The sequence below is a fragment of the Thamnophis sirtalis genome, unplaced genomic scaffold (assembly GCF_051295495.1).
Source record: "Thamnophis sirtalis isolate CommonGarterSnake01/CBP01778 unplaced genomic scaffold, rThaSir2_p1.2 scaffold_1, whole genome shotgun sequence".
NCBI lineage: Eukaryota > Metazoa > Chordata > Lepidosauria > Squamata > Natricidae > Thamnophis > Thamnophis sirtalis.
This window is the reverse complement of record NW_028261381.1, coordinates 164,141,848-164,155,375: the sequence shown is the minus strand read 5'-3', so window position 1 is coordinate 164,155,375 and position 13,528 is coordinate 164,141,848. Positions and strand designations below refer to the sequence as shown.

General features: G+C 46.6%; 1 protein-coding gene across 1 annotated transcript in view; it reads right to left on the bottom strand.

Annotated features, from left to right (window-relative positions):
* TBXA2R (thromboxane A2 receptor) overlaps positions 1 to 12,914 on the bottom strand; it is a 44,957-nt gene extending 32,043 nt beyond the window's left edge. Inside the window, exon 1 of the mRNA XM_087702539.1 lies at positions 12,872 to 12,914. The gene's annotated coding sequence lies outside the window, so the exon portion shown is untranslated. The remainder of the gene's footprint in view (positions 1 to 12,871) is intronic.
* Between the last annotated feature and the right edge of the window lie 614 nt (positions 12,915 to 13,528).

Here is a 13,528-nt window from a genome sequence, read left to right as displayed (position 1 = left end):
GGCCCTGTACTTACCTGCCATGATGGACGGGCCACGTGGAGATTCCTGGGAGGGGAGGGACAGGGTGGGTGGGGCCAGCCAGTCCTTGCCACAACAGGTTCGGCGAACTGGATGCAAAATTACCATCTGGTTCGCCCAAACCGGTCTGAACCGGCTGAATCCCACCCTTGCCTACAGGCCACATCCGGCCCTCGGGGTGCTTAGAACTAGCTTGTGGAGCTGCCCTGGAAATAGTGATGGACAGGTCCATGATGCCTCTGCCAGTGCAGCCCTCCTGGGCTCCATTTTCACTGGCAGAGGGATGCAAGAGATTCCCCCCCCACAGATCCGCCCAGGCCACCACAGGTGCCCCCAATACAAGTGATATTGAGCTGGCCATTTCAGGCCTCAGTGACTACCCCCCTCCCGAGGTCAAACACAATCCAGATGTAGCCCTCAATGCAATTGAGTTTGAGATCCCTAGTCTATGCTATCACAACCATTGCCATTGGTGTAGGCAGTCCTATTCTATGCATTTACTCAGAGCTAGTACATGTCACCATTTGGGACTACAAATCTTACCAGGGTTGGGTATATTTTGGGTGCCTGGAGCTCTTAACATTGGGAGAGAGCCAAGGACCAGAATATATGGAATATGTACATTCTTCTTTGCTTTATATTTTTATTTGGGGGGGGGGAGTAGTTTATTTAAAAACTTTCCTGATGATGCTGTACAGTGGTAGCAATAGCAATAGTTAGACTTATATACCGCTTCATAGGGCTTTCAGCCCTCTCTAAGCGGTTTACAGAGTCAGCATATTGCCCCCAACAACAATCCAGGTCCTCATTTTACCCACCTCGGAAGGATGGAAGGCTGAGTCAACCTTGAGCCTAGTGGGATTTGAACAGCCGAACTGCTGAACTGCAGTCAGCTGAAGTAGCCTGCAGTGCTGCATTTAACCACTGCGCCACCTCGGCTCTAACCCTGGTGGGTTTCAATTTATTTTACTACCGGTTCGCTCATGCACTTGCTCGCTTGCTCACTTGCGTGCTCGTGTGATGCTTCTGCACATGTGCAGAACCATTATGTAGGTGGGCGGAGCTTCCCGCTGCCGCCACTAGAAACCCACCTCTGCTGCCGCAGAAACCCACCTCTAATGCAGTAGCAAAATATGTGTCTTTGACTCAGTTTTGACTCCTATTGGCCGATTTCACACTATTAATTCCAGCAGTGGTAGATCACAGGGTGTAAGGAAGAAACATGGGGCTGGTGGATAACCCAAGTGGTCCCTTTTTCTTCACCCTGAAGCCCATCAATCATGCACTATATCCACCCTTTCCTCATCTCCCTGGATTCGGGGAACAGAATTATTATTTTCTTCTTCATTACAGTAGCATTTATGTCTTTCCCTGCCCCTTGATCCACTCTAATGCACAATAAATGAAAGAATATGTTTGAGTAATAAAAAGCCATGCCAATAGGGTTGTTGTTTACTAGCATAATGTGGGTAATGACTGCAGTGGTTCGTTAGAAAGGAACGTTAAAAGGCTGAAAAAGATTCTGCCTGAGCCAGAGAAAGGATAATGGATCTTGGAGAGACACCATTTGAAGAAGAATTTTTTTTAAAAAAAAATTATTTTATCAATTTCATATATACATTCACAATTATATGATCTCATAACTGTTATTAATAATATGTATTTATAACAATTTTTTCCCTACAGTTGACAATATACTTGAAGATTGCTTTCTTACCATCCCATAGATCCATCTTATCTTACAACGGTCCTACTTCTTCTTCCCTCCCTCCCTCTTTCCTTCCCTCGTTTCTTCTCTCCTACTCTCCTTCCTTCCCTCCTTCCTTCCCTCCCTCCTTCCCCCTTCCCTCCTTCTCTCCTTCCCTCCTTCTTTCCCTCCTTCCTTCCTTCCCTTCTTCCTTCCTTCCTTCCTTCCTTCCCTCCTTCCTTCTCTCCTCTCCTTCCTTTCCCTCTTCCTTTCCTTTGAAGAAGAAATTGCAAAGTGGGGAGGGAGTATTCTTGCCAGCCCATAATAATCAAAGACACCGAGAAGACTTGGATGGTCCTCCCCATTTATCCTGACTCTACTTTCCTTTATATGACCCTTTCTCCAACCTTCTCTGACAACTTTCCACCACCACCAAAGACACATTCACTTCTGAGACCTCTGCAGTATAGGTAGGTGGTTTGTCTCTCGGGCAACTAAGGATAAATTTCCTGTCAGTGAGAACAATTAATCAGTGGAACAATTAAACAATTAAGGACTTGCCTCCAGAAGTTGTGAATGCTCCAACACTGGAAGTTTTTAAAGAAGAGATTGGACAACCACTTGTCTGAAATGGAATAAGGCCGTGATGGCAAACCTATGGCACGTGTGCCAGAGGTGGCCGGCAGCGCCCTCTCTGATGGCACACGAGCTGTCGCCCCAGTTCAGCTCTGCTGCGCATGCGCATGCAGCTCCCGCTGGCCGCCTGGTCTTCAGGTCTCTGCCAGCATGCGTGGGGGGTGGGGCACCGGTTGTAATCACTTTTTTTCAGGGGCTGTTTTGAATCTTTTGAACAAATCAAAAGAAATAATAGAAATAGAGAATTGGAAGGGAACTTGGAGGCCCAATCTCCTACCCAAGCAGGAGTATATCATTCAAGACAATTGGCTATCCAGGCTCTTCTTAAAAACCTCCAGTGTTGGAGCACCCACAACTTTTGCAGCAGGGGTGGGTTCCTGCCAGTTCTAACCTCTTCTATAAAAGAGGTTCCACAAATCTACCGTGCCGTTTAGAACCGTTTCCAGTTCCCTCCCCCCGCCCGTCCGCACATCATTAAGATGAAGAGCAAGAGGAGGAATTCTGGGAGCTGAAGTCCACAAGTCTTAAAGCTGTCATGTTGGAACACCCCTGGGGGGTTTTTTTCTAAAGGGTTAGGGGTCCAAGGGTCTTGTAACTTGACAGCTTTAAGACGCACACTTCAATGCCAGAGTTTCTGAGTCAACATGACTGGAGGAAGAATTCTGGGAGTTGAAGTCCACAAGCCTTAAAGCTGTCAAGTTTGAACACCCCTGGGTTTTTTTTCTAAAGGGTTAGGGGTGCAAGGGTCTTGTAACTTGACAGTTTTAAGACGTACACTTCAATGCCAGAGTTTCTGAGCCAACATTTTGGTTGCTAAGCAAGAGCATTGTTAAGTGAGTTTCACCACATTTTACAAATTGGCCATGCCCACCCAGTCACATGGCCAGCAAGCCACTCCCCCAGGTCACATGGCCAGTAAGCCACTCCCACAAAGCAGGCCACACCTACAGAAGAGGTTCTAAAAAAATTTGAAACCCACCACTGTTCTGCAGGCAAGCTGCTTTAAAAGACACTGTAGGCCAGGGGTGTCAAACTCAAGGCTTAAATCTGGTCCACGGGACCATCCTGGAAACAGCGAAAGACTGGCCCACAGTGCCTCTGCCAGCAAAAATAGAGCTTGGGAGGGCCATGCGCAGACCTCCCTACTTCCATTTTCACTGGCAGAGCATTGCAGGAGGCTGTCCCAGCCAAAAACAGAGCTTGTGAAGGCAGCAAGTGGCCCTCCCAAGCTCTGTTTTCTATGGCAGAGGGTTGCAGGAGGCTGTCTCAACCGAAAACAGAGATTGGGAACCCATTTTTGCTGGCAGAGCACTTGGGCCACCACAGATGCCCCAACACAGTGGTGCATTCCATGCAGTACGCCCCGGTACGCATGTACCAGGATCTGCCAAAATCCGCAGCCACCGTACCAGAATGGTGCTTTGGAGGGCCCGCCCGCCGTCATTCCTTACCTGTATTTGCAGCATACGGCATCTGTGTGATACTCCGCCAAACAGCTGGAGCTTTGCAGGCGGTGGGTGCGCATGGTGGACACCCGGCCCCGTCGCAGCATACCGGTTGCGATGGAATCTAGAACCCACCACTGCCCCAACACAAGTGACGTCAAGCTGGCCAACCCCACCCAGCAATCCCCAGCCCAGCCCCTGAAGTCAAACTAAACCCTGATGCAGCCCTCAATGAAAGAGCCAAGGTGGCGCAGTGGTTAAATGCAGCACTGCAGGCTACTTCAGCTGACTGCAGTTCTGCAGTTCGGCTGTTCAAATCTCACCGGCTCAGGGTTGACTCAGCCTTCCATCCTTCCGAGGTGGGTAAAATAAGGACCTGGATTGTTGTTGGGGGCAATATGCTGACTCTGTAAACCGCTTAGAGAGGGCTGAAAGCCCTATGAAGTGGTATATAAGTCTAACTGCTATTGCTATTGCTATTGCTAAATCATGTTTGATACCCCCGCTATAGGCTATCTTCCAGATATTTATGTACATGCATTTCAGTTCACTGTGACTTGATTATCCAAGGCATGTTGTAAAACGGATGACTTTTTGCCTCTTAATCTAATCAAGCCCTCTGGTCAATCAGTACTGCAACTTCTACTTAACTTTTCAGTGTGTGTAAAATCTGGAAGTCACAGAGTCAAAAGAGCAAAACATTCATTTCTAGAGGAAGAAGCTTTTGCGCTCAAGGATTTCCAGGTCTTATCTCCTTCCGCTTCGGGAAATGACATAATTTCAATATCTTAAGTTCATTGAAAGGCCTTGTGACGTGGTCAGCAACCCTCAGCAAGGATGGAAGGGGGGGGTGAATGGGTGTGAGTGTGAGACAAGGCAAAGTACATCGAGTTTCCCAAATGGTTCTTGGAAAAAGAAACCAGCTTTCATATAATCAGCTAAATTCTGCACTGCAACCCAGAGACTCACCGTGGGGACTTGTGTGTGATCAAGTCTGCAGAAAAAGACAGAGTCAGTCCTTTTTCAAACCTCAGCACATGGATCACGTCACACAGCCTATTAGGGGGTGCCACATGGAATAAATTGTCTTATGTTTTGTTCTTATTGCCAGACAGAAGGTGAGATTTCGGTGGGATTTTCTGCATTGTGCATCAAGTAACCAACACTGGGTTTTTTTCAGCACTCTGCACCAGAGCTGTTTGCGCTTGGGAAATGGTATAAGGAAAGGAATAAGGAACACAGAATTTTTCTGCAATTCATTAAACTTTCCAATTCATTGATTTATTTCAAATTTCTGCACAACCCTGAAAAAAATATGGGAGTGTTGAAAGAGTCGCCTAAACTTTAAAGAATAGTGTCTCAAGAGTATACAGATGTCTTACATATGGGGTGTCAAACTCAAGGCCCGGAGGTTGGATCCGTCCCACAGGGTGCTTAGAACTGGTCCACAGGGCCGCCCTGGAAACAGGAAAGGACTGGCCTGTGGTGCCCCTGCCAGTGAAAATGGAGCTTCCCTGTGACGCCTTCACTATGATTCAGGCACTTGGCAATGGTAGTGCACTTGTAAAAGTTACATCATCTCATGATCACATATCTCACTTAACTAACAACCTCACCATTTAACAAATGTTCTGGACCCAATTGTGATTGTAAATCAAGGATTACCTGTACACAGAGCAAAAAGTGTTTAAATGTTAAAACAACAACAACAGCAGCAGCAAAGACTCCCCTAAACTCCGCTGAAGATGTTACCCTGCCTGGTAATGAAACGTTCAGAAACCAACCCACAAGCTTGGAGGACGAACCTTCGCCCTCATCTTACACCCGAGCTATAGATATTTGCCAGTATGGCAAAGATTGCTGTCCTTTCTACCAAGACAGACAAAGATACAGAAGAAAACTGGTAGGATTTGACCAAAACTTCACCATGGAATATTATCCTGTTGCTCAGTTTGCCATCTTTCATTAGCATTAGATCAGGGGTGTCAAACTCAAGGGTTGGGGGCCGGATTCAGCCTGCAGGGTGCTTAGATCTGGCCCACGGGGCTGCCCTCGAAACAGCGAAGGACTGGCTTGCAGTGCCTCTGCTAGTGAAAACGGAGCTCAGGAGGGCTGTGTGCAGCTCTCCTGAGCTCCGTTTTCGCTGGCAGAGGGCTGCAGGAGGCCATCGCACCCAAAAATGCAGCTCATGATGGTCTCAAGTCGCATTCCCAACTCCGTTTTCACTGGCAGAGGGTTGCAGGAGGCCGTCGCAGCTGAAATGAAGCTTGGGATCCAGTTTTCACTGCTAGAGCACTCGGCCCGCCACAGGAGCCCCTGATGTCAAGCTGGCCATGCCCATCTTGACCCCCAAACACAACCCTGATGCGTCCCTCAATGAAATAAAGTTTGACACCCCTGCATTAGATGGAGGTGAGGAAGTGACACGGACATTAATGATTTAATGGGAGAAAAATTTACATAGTGATGGTGGAGTGTTATACTTCCGAAATTTAGACATTTATAAATCTGGTTGAATAAAGCTCCTTTCCTAGTATCTTCATTCATTCATTTATTCAATATACATTGCCACCTGCTTTACTCTGGTAGGTAACTTGATTTTGGGAACAGCAGGGAGCCCCCAATGGCTCTGTGGTCTTTGGAGGGGGGTGGGTGGGACTGAAATTTTGGGTCTGGAAATTGGATTGGATTGGATTTATTTCATTTATATGCCGCCCTTTTCCTCGAAGGGGACTCAGGGGAGCTCACAATTCAAGTCAGGGAAGGGGGTACAGACAGGGGATAAAAAGACGAACATAACAATACACAATTTAAAAACACACAACAACCATACCATTCGAGGGGGGGGCAAAAGCTCTTTAGCCCCAGGCCTGTCGGAACAGCCAGGTTTTAAGGGCTTTGCGGAAGGCCTGGAGGGTGGTGAGGGTTCGAATCTCCACGGGGAGCTCGTTCCAGAGGGTCGGAGCAGCCACAGAGAAGGCTCTCCTCCGGGTAGTCGCCAGTTGGCATTGGCCGGTGGATGGAATTCGGAGGAGGCCTAATCTGTGGGATCTGATCGGTCTAGTGGAGGTAATTGGCAGCAGGCGGTCTCTCAAGTACCCAGGTCCAATACCATGAAGGGCAGAGACAAGAGTTGGAGTGGGGAATAAAAGAAAAAGAACATTAAGATTGGCCCCTCTTTAAACCTATTTAAGAGACCGCCTCCTGCCAATTACCTCCTCACGGACTACGCGGAGGAGAGCCTTTTCAGTAGTAGCTCCGACCCTTTGGAACGACCTCCCCGTGGAGATTCGTACCCTCACCACCCTCCAGACCTTCCGCACAGCCCTTAAGATCTGGCTATCCCGCCAGGCCTGGGGTTAAAGATTAGGATCTGTCCCCACCCGAATGATGAATGAATGTTGCTTCTATTTTTTAATTATGTACTGTCTGTATATGTCATTATGTGTATCCCCTCCCTATAGGTTGTAAGCCGCCCTGAGTCCCCTCAGGGAAAAGGGCGGCCTATAAATAAAAGCAATCTAAATCTAAATCTAAATCTATTCGAGTGTGCAATGATTTATTTAGAAAGTAATTAATGAATGGATTAAGTAGAGGCTTAAGCAGCTAACATTTTGGGATGCTTTGGTCTGGATTTTCTCACTGAGCTGGGCTCCTGACCAACAAAACAGGACTCACCAATCAACACTACAAACCATTTCTACTTTTCAACATCAATCCCGAAATAACACACAAGGTTGCCACGTTTGCATCGTAGCGGCACGCAATATCAGGCAAAGAATCATTAAGATCAACTACCCCTGCCTGAATATGGACAGGCGGCAATGCCTCTGGCTCAGCATTAACCATTGGTTCTCTTCTAACTTCTTTTTTTTAATGAGTTGATGTGCTCTACATGGGGCTGCCCTTGAAGAGTGTTCGAAGACTCCAATTAGTCCAGAATGCAGCCGCGCGAGCGATTGTGGGTGCACCAAGGTACACCCACGTTACACCTATCCTCCGCGAGCTGCACTGGCTACCTATTAGTCTCCGAATCCGCTTCAAGGTGCTGGTCGCTACCTATAAAGCCCTACATGGCATCGGACCTGGGTACCTGAGAGACCACCTCCTGCCGATTACCTCTCTCAGACCAATTAGATCGCACAGGTTGGGTCTCCTCCAGATTCCATCTGCCAGCCAATGTCGGCTGGTGACTCCCCAGGGGAGAGCCTTCTCTGTTGCAGCTCCGGCCCTCTGGAACGAGCTCCCTGTCGAGATCCGGACCCTTACTACCCTCCCGGCCTTCCGCAAAGCCACCAAGTCCTGGCTGTTCCAGCAGGCTGGGGGGGGGGGGTCTGAGAAACATCTACCTCCACGGAAATTGTGAATGTTGGTTGGTTTTGTTTTTAATATGTTGTCTTTGTCTCGTTTCCCCCTTTCCCTTGTCTTTTGTGAGCCGGCCGGAGTCCTTCGGGAGTGGGCGGCATACAAGACAAACAAACAAACAAACAAACAAACAAATAAATAAATAAATAAATAAATAAATAAATAAATAAATGACATGTCAGCTATTGTAATATATTTTTCTCAGGTTTGATAGGGGCTGTGTAAGAAAAGTTTACAATTCTCAATTTCCTTTTGGAACATTTTATTGGGTTTTTTTCTCTCAACTTTTTAATAATTGTATTTTATGTTGCTTGCTTAACATTTATACTACCTGGATTGCTAACTTTAATATCTTTTCTGATGTGGCCCACAATGAAATCGAGTTTAATACCCCTGAGCTAGATTATACTTTGCCCCTAAAAAAAACAAAAAACCCATTAACATTATGGCTCTATGATTGTTTGCTTCAAAGGGAATCAACCGTGCCCAGCACAATGAATCAATGCAGTGGGGTGGCCTGAAAAATGATCAAGAATATGATCAAAAATAATCAAGAGCCAAGCATGATCCAGAGAGAAACTTCTCCAAACAACTAAAAGCAGCAATAGTTCCCCCCTCACACACACAAACAAACACACATTTTTCTGAGAGCAACTTGTTTGCGTTAACAGCATTTATTTCCTATTTTACGTTTTTTTTGATTTGACATGTTTTGAAAACAAAACTGTGATTGATTCAGTATTCTGGGTTCATGATGTCCTTCGAATGTATTTCGCAAACAGCAAGTCACAGCTGAATCTGGACCCTCTTATCATTTTCCCAGCCCTGGGAATGTATTGTTCCTAATTCCTGCCTGCCCTCCATCTTCTAAATGTCTCCCCTTTTTCACAACACAATGTGCCCCATAACTTGTGGGTGTCCCCAAAATCAGGCCTGGCTAAAACATGACCAAGACTGATGGATTGCTAGTTTGTTTTAATACAAATGAAATGCTTACATCCAGAATGAAAGACATTACCAAATATTTGGAGATGCAACAGAGGTAAAGTTTTGTCTTTTGGCAGCCAAAGGGGAAAATATGGGGGGGGGGGGAGTGTGCCTTGGTGGTAAAAAGAAACAAAGCTGATTTTGATAGAAGGCAGAACAGTGACGTGCGGTGAGGTTTATACCTGGTGAGGCTCAGCTGGGCATCCTTTTGCGAAGCAGCTCAGCAGGGCAGCGGTTGACCTCGGCGGGGGGGGTTGCATCGCGGGAGCAACCAAGCACCTGGGTCTGCAGCAAAGGTGCTTGGCGGCTCCCACGATGCAAATCCCCTCCCTGCCGAGGCAGACCGCTGCCCCGGCCTGCGGCCGCTGCTTCTCCAAGCTCCACCGCTGAAAGTCCCGGATCGCCTCTGGGGGAAGGCTGGGTGAGAAGCGGAGCGAAGCTTCTCCGCGGCCTCCCGGCACTACGCAGAAGCTCTCGCAGGAGTGCGTACCAGCGGCCGGCGGCCCGGAGCGGCCCCGGCTGCGAGACAAGGCAGCGCTTAAAGCTCCGGGCTGGCTCCAGTACGACCGTACCGGGATGTACTGCCTGCAACCCACTACTGATTCAGCCCTTTTACAGCCCATATCATATGATATGCTCCATATCAAAAACTCACTCCTTTTTGCCTGGAAAGTCAAAAGCATTTCCATCTTCAAACCCATTTTCTATATTTTCTTGCCTTTATTCCTCTGTTTTTTCCTCCACAAAACATGAGGCAATGGATAAATCAAGGAAAATACAAATGTATGATTTATTTGTATCCCTTTATTATTTTTTATAAGTAACTCAAGACAGCTAACATTCCTAATACTGCATCCTCTTCCTATTTTCCCCACATCACCATCCCTGTGAGGTAGGTTTGGCTGAGATTGTGACTTGACCCAAATCACTCACGTGGCCTAAGGCAGGATTCGAATTCATAGTTTCCTGGTATCAAGCCTAGTGCCTTTAGCATTAGACCAGATCTGGGCATTTTACAGCCCATGGATCACAACTGGCACTTTGGCAGTCCCGGTGTGCCCCCCCCCCCCTGCCCAGGAGGTCAATTGGAAATTAGAAATCAAATATAAATAAGTATGCACCATGCATGCAATACAACTGCGTTGCTTTTATTTTGAAGGCGACTGCTTTTTTTATTTTCCAATTTACGTATGTGCGTGTGCTCCTATACACCTTCACAGCCCTATCTGTTCGCGCCCCCCCCCCACAACAGCCCCAGTTTCTCATGTGATATCCCTGGGGAAATTAATTTCTGCACCCCTGCTGCACTAGACCAAAGTGACTCTCCCAAATTTGTTTCAGAAAGAGCTGAATCGCTCTGCTGCTTCATAACGGAGTGATTGGTGTCTATAACAGGGTGTCAAACTTGATTTCATTGAGGGCCGCATCAGGGTTGTGTTTGAACTCGGGGTGCCAGGGTGGGCATGGCCACTAGGTGTCACTCATGTTGGGGCACCTGTGGTGGCCCACGTGATCCGTCAAAACCGCGCTCGACTAAGCCGCGCCCGATTAAACCGCGTCGCTGATGTCATCAACAGGGCGACAACAGCCAGCGCGGAGAAAGAAGGGCGCTTTAAATAGCGCTTTGAAAGCAAGCCGATTCAACTTAAGGTAAGGGTTAGGTTTAGGGTTAGGTTTAGGGTTAGGTTTAGGGTTAGGTTAAGGGTTAGGATTAGGTTTAGGGTTAGGTTAAGGGTTAGGATTAGGTTTAGGGTTAGGTTAAGGGTTAGGTTTAGGATTAGGTTTAGGATTAGGTTTAGGGGGGTTAGGTTTAGGTTTAGGGGTTAATTTTAGGTTTAGGGTTTACAGCGTGCTTCTGTCTCCGCGCTGTTGTCGCCCTGTTGATGACATCAGTGATGCGGTTTAGTCGGGCGCGGTTTAGTCGAGCGCGGTTTTGTGGTGGAACCGGTGGCCCAAGCGCTCTGGCAGCAAAAATGGCTCCTGAGATCCATTTTTGGCTGCAAAGGCCTCTTGCAACCCTCTGCCAGCGAAAACTGAGCTTGGGAGGGCTGCCCACAGTCCTTGCAAGAGCTCCATTTTCGCTGGCAGAGGCACCGTGGGCCATCTTTCGCTGTTTCCAGGGCAGCCTTGGGACAAAATCTAAGCACTCCGCAGTCCGGCTCCAGCCCCTGGGTCTTGAGTTTGGTCTAAAATGTTGATTTAAAAGAAGCGAAGAATACCTGCAGTCGGTCAAATCGTGTTCACACTGAAGGATGGGAACAAAGTTCTCCTATTCATTTAGGAGATTTATTTTTGTTTCATAGATTTATATAATTACCCAGTTCAAATAAATTACTTTGGGCCACTTCTAACATTAAAATAATAATAAAAAAAACTTAAAAACATGAAAACCTGCAAACAACAAATAATTATCAACATAACGTATGCATTTAATATATAAAATAAATCAGTAACTAGGAGACAGGCTCCCTCACGCATCCAGGGCCTCAGATTTGAGCCCTGAACTACAGGGAACTTTCGCACAAAAATGTGTCAACAATTTACGAAGTAATGGAACACCAGGGAGATATGAGAAACAGAAAACTATCTTGAGCCAAATTATGACAGATGAGAGACTTAGAAACTGAAACAATTATTTAAAAGAGATCATGACTTTTATGATTCACAGGCTCGTCCACAAACCTCACAAATTTAAACTGTATGGTCCAAAAACCACTGTGTTCTAACATGAATTTATTTCTTCCAAGCTAGAGATGAAAGATTAGAATCCATTTCTTTGGGTTTCCTGTACCTTCTAGTGTGCCTTTTTTGTAGTTTTGCGTCTGCAAATGAAAGTTTCTAACAGCCCAATCAACCTTTAACAACCGTCTTCCTTATTTATGAATGCATTTCATCTCTTCTGAAGCCTATCGTCGTCGTCGTCATCATCATCATCATCATCATCATCATCATCATCATCACATATAGTGGCATGTTCCATCAGCTACCAACATGCATTGTGAAAAGACATAATCCTTTACTTTTGGATGTCGGAGCAAGACTCAGCTATTGATAACTTGCAAACAGGCTATTCCGATTCATTGCTTCTCCTGCTTATACATGAGAACAGGGAAACCATTTGGTATCCCCAAACAAATTGCCTTCTCATTAAGTTCCCACTCTGGAAATCACCTCGTATACTGAAGCAAATGTAATCTGGAGAATGGTTCTTATTTTGGAAAATCTCTTTGGAAGAGAGAAGGAATAGCCATCCTCTGAGGTCTTAACACCAACGAAGCTGAACAAGAAGAGTGTGCTAAGCCTGCTAATGAAGTTTCCTCAGATTAAGTGATTAATGCATTAAGGAAGGATTTTTCAATGAAGAAACTGACTCAGCAAAAACATAGCCAGTTTTGACACAGCCAAGAGCTGGAGCTTGGAGACCGCTTTAAGTTGATAAACCTAATTTATCTGCCAACGTTCTCATCATTTGCCACTCCTATTTACTAACTTCATCTCAAGAGAAGAGAAGCACATTACTGTTTTCCAATCTTCCTCCCTGATTCTCTTCTCACTTTTTTCTTCTTGTGGATTACCATTTTTGTACCTTAGGAACTTCCAAAGGAACACATTTTTCAGTTTACTTTTTTACCATGGCACCGTTGATTTCTGCCTGCATCTTAGTACCAGAACGGTCCTTCTTTAATCAGAAAAACAAGAGCAAGCAGAGGAGATCCAGGTACTGGCCACCTACCTTTCAACTGGGAACTGAGAAGTTGGTGTCTCTTGCTCAGGGGGCAGCCCGGCGTCTGTCTAAGCCGCCTGCATTTGTACAAAGCACAGAAGAGACGGAAGGGAGGGTGGGAGAAGGGAGGGGCCTCCAGATTCTAGACCAGAGGTTGGCTGCATCTGCAGGAGTCTTCTCATTGCTCAGAAGGGAAGGGGGTCTGTGGAACTCCCTGGGAAAGGGAGTTTAATTATTTTTGTAATTGAAGGTTACTTTGGGAAGGTCATTCCAGAATGCTAAGAGAGAACACATGTGCGGCAGGAGACAATTAGGTCCATTTCAATCCCCAGGGACTAGAATTGAGGATGAGGCAAGAGAAAATGAATCAGGACAGGACATTGCAAAGAGGTGAGACAGCTGCCCACCAAACTCTGGAATGGAGAGGGGATTCCCCACCCCAGATGGAACAGATGTTTTTTTTCAGTGGGGGTTAAGGAGGGAAGGAAGTGTAGCTAAAGCTGAGCTAGTGGTGTAGGGGCTAAGCTGCTAGACTAGAAATCAGAAGATTGTGAGTTCCGGTCTAGCCTTCGGCATGAAAGCCTTCTGGGTGGCTCTGGGCCATTCATTCTCTCTCAGCTCAACCCACATCACAGGGTTGTTGCTATGGGGAAAAATAGGAGGAGG